We start from the raw sequence: 5,203 nt of genomic DNA on the forward strand, positions 1-5,203 counted from the left end.
GATCAAGTCGCATTCTGTCGCAAATAGAGAGTTCAGGGATCGATCGCTGGATCGATCGGGGAATTAGCCTCGCGAACAGAGAGCTCTGGAATCGATCACTGGATCGATTGGCCAGTCTGAATCGATCAGTCGATCGATCCAGACGCTAATTCTCGCGTACAGTAGGGTCCTGAATCGATCACTGGATCGATTGCCTAACCTGGATCGATCAGCCGATCGATCCAAATTAGTCTCCGTGCACAGTAGCACGCTGGATCGATCCGTGGATCGATCAGAGGCCTAGTACTAGCTGAAAACACTTTAGTTCTGCCCTAGATGACAGCAAAGACCTAGAACACCCCTTCTAGCATAGCCACAGCAATTCAAGGGGTAGTTTAAACATTAAGTTCAGATAGTATAGCGATTAACAGAAGCATATTCATTAGTTCAGCTTTTCCGCACATGAATTAGTTAGCCTAATGTAATGATCGGCCTCACAGTCTAGTTAGTAGGAGGTAGGTCGTTACAGAGTGGTATAAGAGCAGAAAGTTCCATACTTTCTACACACACATCAGCATTGAACCTGCAGCTTCCAAGTAAGAATATCTCTCACTTTATTATGTTTATTGCTTTCATGTTTGTAGATAACTAAAGTATGCTTATCTGTGATAGTATTAGCTATGTAAACATGATGCTTTAGTTATGTATGTCCTTTGTTCCTTTAGAAATGGCACGAGGACGCCCAGCTAGAAGGGCACCAGCTACTGAGCCCCAGCATGAGGCAGGCAGTTCAGTGCCTCCCCCCCAACAGGAGATAGTCACCTTAAAGGCTAATCAGCAGAATACTCCAACTGTCACCCCGGAACCAAACATAGCGACCCCAGTAGTTATAGAGGTTCCACCAGTCCAGCCTACAGCACCAGTGGCCCCAGCAGCAGAGGCAAAGAGAGAAGCCTACCTGATCCAGTGGCAGAGAGTCAAGCCCGAGAACTTCTCAGGCACCAGTGAATCATAGGATGCTCAAGCCTGGTTCAAAACACTGGAGAGTACGATGGAGCTTCTGGACTGGTCAGAACATGAGAAGGTGAAATGTGCCTCTTTCTGCTTGACAGGAGATGCACGAATGTGGTGGGAGAGAATTAGAGCGAAGCGCCCAGTGAGCCAGATGACATGGGCTGACTTCGAGAAATAATTCTTCGAGGAGTTCTTTCACATGCGGGTCACAAACCGCCACTACGACGAGTTCACCGAGTTTTGTCAGGGCAACCTATCAGTTGAGGAAGCCGTGAAGAAATTCAACAGATTGGCTCGTCTATGCCCTGAACTAGTCAGCACAGAAAAAGAACGAGTCCGGTTGATGCTCAAAATGCTGAGGCCGGAAATAGCAATGAACGTGGCTGGCGGCGTTCATAGGCCGCAAACCACCGAGGAACTAGTCAGCAGTGCTCTGACCACCGAGCACTACCAGAACAATATCAAGTAGCAGAAGCAAGTCCTCTCAGAGTCCAAAGGGCAAGGAGGCTCAGGTACTCAGAAACAACAGGGCCACAAATCTAACTGGAAAGGGAACTCCAGCAACAAGCGCAAACCAGGGAGTTACCCAAAGGGAGGGCCAGCCAGCAAACAGCCTAGTTATCCCAAATGTGCTACTTGTGGGAAATTTCACCCAGGAGTTTGTCGCAAGGGCACACGAGGATGTTTTGAATGTGGACAGGAAGGGCATATGGCTAAGCAATGCCCGAACAAGACAAGTCTTCCTCAACTACAGCCGATACAGTATGGAGGCCAGCCAGCACAGCTACATCAGATGCAGGCCGCTATAGATGGTCCACACATCAACCAGGGCAGACTAGAAGCCCCTCCAGCTATGACGAATGCAAGGATCTACTCCTTAACCAGAGAAGACGTAGCGAATGTCTCGACAGTTGTTACAGGTCAGATTAGTATTTTACAGCAAAGTGCAACTGTCTTATTCGATACTGGGGCAACCCATTCTTATATATCCAGGGCATTCACCGAAAAGTTAGCAGTACCCCCAGAGGTATTCAGTGGACAGTTTTTGACAACGCTACCTTCAGGAGAATTTATGGCGTCCACGCACTAGCTCCGGGCGGTGCCAGTCATTATAGCAAGCAAAAAACTCTTTTGTGATCGGATAGTGCTAGATATGACTGATTATGATGTCATCCTTGGAATGGACTTCCTGATCAGATACGGTGCCTCTATAGAGTGTCGTAAATAGAAAGTCGTATTCCAACCTGAAGCAGAGGTACAATTCGAGTACATCGGAGAACCAAAGAGAAAGGCCAAGAAGTTTCTCTCAGCTCTAAAAGCACAAAAATTAATAGATTCAGGATGTACGGGATTCCTAGCACATGTAGTCAATGCCAGTCAGGACAAGGACCAACAGCTAGCAGAGGTATGTCTTCCCTGAGGAATTACCAGGCCTAGCACCAGACAGAGAGATTGAATTTGAGATAGAACTCATTCCCGGTACAAATCCTATCTCCAAAGCACCTTACCGCATGACCCCAGCAAAACTGAAGGAAGTTCAGGAGTAATTACAAGAGCTGCTTGACAAAGGTTTCATACGCCCTAGTCACTCACCATGGGGAGCGCCTGTATTGTTTGTTAAGAAGAAGGACGGGAGCATGTGCATGTGTATAGATTACAGAGCACTGAACCAAGTCACCATCAAGAACAGGTATCCTCTTCCCAGAATAGATGACCTGTTCGATCAGCTAAAGGGAGCAGCAGTGTTCTCTAAGATAGATCTCAGATCAGGTTATCATCAAGTGAAAGTTAAAGAAGGGGATGTACCCAAGACAGCATTCAGGACTAGATACGGACACTACGAGTTCGTAGTCATGCCCTTTGGCGTGACAAATACTCCAGCTACTTTCATGGACCTCATGAATAGAGTATTCAGAGACTACCTAGATAGATTTGTTATTGTGTTTATCGATGATATTCTTATCTATTCAGGAACTCAGGAAGAACACGCAGAGCACCTGAGAATAGTATTACAGACCCTTCAGCAGAACCAGCTGTACGCCAAGTTCACGAAATGTGAATTTTGGCTTGATCAGGTGTCCTTTCTGGGTCACATCATCTCCAAGGATGGTATTATGGTAGACCCCAGCAAAATAGAAGCTGTGAGTAACTGGAAAAGACCCAAGAATGCCAGTGAGATCAGGAGCTTTTTGGGACTAGCAGGTTATTACAGAAAGTTTGTAGAGGATTTCTCCAGAATAGCCTCCCCACTAACAGCTCTTACCAGAAAGAACAAAAAATTTCAGTGGACAGAGGACTGTGAGAACAGCTTCAGTGAGTTAAAGAGGAGATTGACCAGTGCTCCCAATCTGGCTCTACCAGAAAACACAGACAGTTTTGACATTTATAGTGATGCCTCTAAATTAGGACTAGGAGCAGTACTGATGCAAAATGGCAAGGTGATCGCCTATGCCTCCAGACAACTCAAGGAATATGAGAAGAATTACCCTACTCATGACCTTGAGCTTGCAGTAGTAGTATTTGCTCTCAAAATTTGGAGAAATTACTTGTATGGAGCTCAGTGCAGAGTATATACAGATCATCAGAGTCTGAAGTACTTCTTCACTCAGAAGGATCTGAATATGCGACAGCGTAGATGGCTTGAGCTGGTCAAAGATTATAACATAGACATCCTCTACCACCCAGGAAAAGCCAATAAGGTGGCAGACGCACTTAGCAGAAAGTCCGATGCTACCTTACTATCCCTAGCAACTATGTCACCGCTCCTACAGAAAGAGATCACAAATTTTGATCTCGAACTTATAGTGGGGCAGCTCTCTACTATGACATTAGCATCTACCCTGCTTGGTGACATCCAGACAGCTCAGGAGCAGGATCCTGAAATTCAGAAAATCAAGCAGGGGTTAGCAGAATCCGAAAGTAGAGAATTCAGAGTGTCCGATAGTGGGGTATTATACTTCGGTGACAGACTCTGTGTTCCAGATCAGGAGGAACTAAAGAGGAAGATTTTAGACGAGACTCACAGGACTCCTTATGCGATGCATCCAGGTTCCACCAAGATGTACCAAGATCTAAAGAAACGTTTTTGGTGGCCCGGGATGAAAAGAGACATCGCTAGATACGTTAGCACCTGTCTGACCTATCAGAGGGTCAAGGCAGAACATCAGCGACCAGGAGGAGTTCTGCAGCCTATCCAGATCCCAGAGTAGAAGTGGGAAGACATTTCTATGGATTTTATAGTGGGACTACCCAGAACCACGAATGGTTTTGATACCATCTGGGTAATAGTTGACAGGTTAACTAAATCAGCCCACTTCTTAGCTATCAGGATATCCTACTCCATGGAACAGCTAGCTCAGTTGTATCTAAAGGAGATCGTTAGACTACATGGAGTCCCACGGACCATCATTTCAGACAGAGACAGTAGGTTCACATCACACTTCTGGGAGTGTGTGCAGTCAGCATTGGGCACTAAGTTGAAATTTAGCACAGCTTTCCATCCTCAAACAGATGGTCAGACGGAGCGAGTAAATCAGGTACTCAAAGATATGCTCCGAGCATGTGCCCTAGACTTCAAGGGAAGTTGGTGCAAATATCTGAGTTTAGCAGAATTTGCATACAACAATAGCTATCAGGCCACTATCGGTATGGCACCTTACGAGGCTCTCTACGGGCGGAGGTGTAGATCTCCAATCTGCTGGTATGAGAGTGGTGAACAGAAAGAACTAGAACTTCAGACAGATCTAGTAGCAGATACCATAGCAGCTATATAGCAGATCTGCCAGAGGATAGAGACAGCTCAGAGCCGCCAGAAAAGCTATGCTGATACACGGCGCAGACCCTTAGAGTTTTCAGTTGGGGATTCAGTATTTCTCAGAGTGGCTCCCATGAAGGGAGTAATGCGTTTTGGGAAGAAGGGCAAACTAAGTCCGAGATATGTGGGACCATACCTTATCACTAGAAGAGTTGGCAAAGTAGCATATGAGCTAGAGCTACCACAGGAGATGTCAGCCATCCATAATGTATTTCATGTCTCTATGCTGAAGAAGCATATCCCAGATGCCACCCAGGTGATTGAACCCCAGTCGGTACCAGTCCGCGAAGACCTCAGCTATGACAGTCGGCCTATTCAGATAATAGACCGAGCAGTTAAGAAATTGCGGAACAAGGAGGTACCATTAGTAAAAGTTATTTGGCAAAATCACACAGC

This window comes from Zingiber officinale, chromosome 6B (assembly GCF_018446385.1).
Source record: "Zingiber officinale cultivar Zhangliang chromosome 6B, Zo_v1.1, whole genome shotgun sequence".
Classification (NCBI taxonomy): Eukaryota; Viridiplantae; Streptophyta; class Magnoliopsida; order Zingiberales; family Zingiberaceae; genus Zingiber; species Zingiber officinale.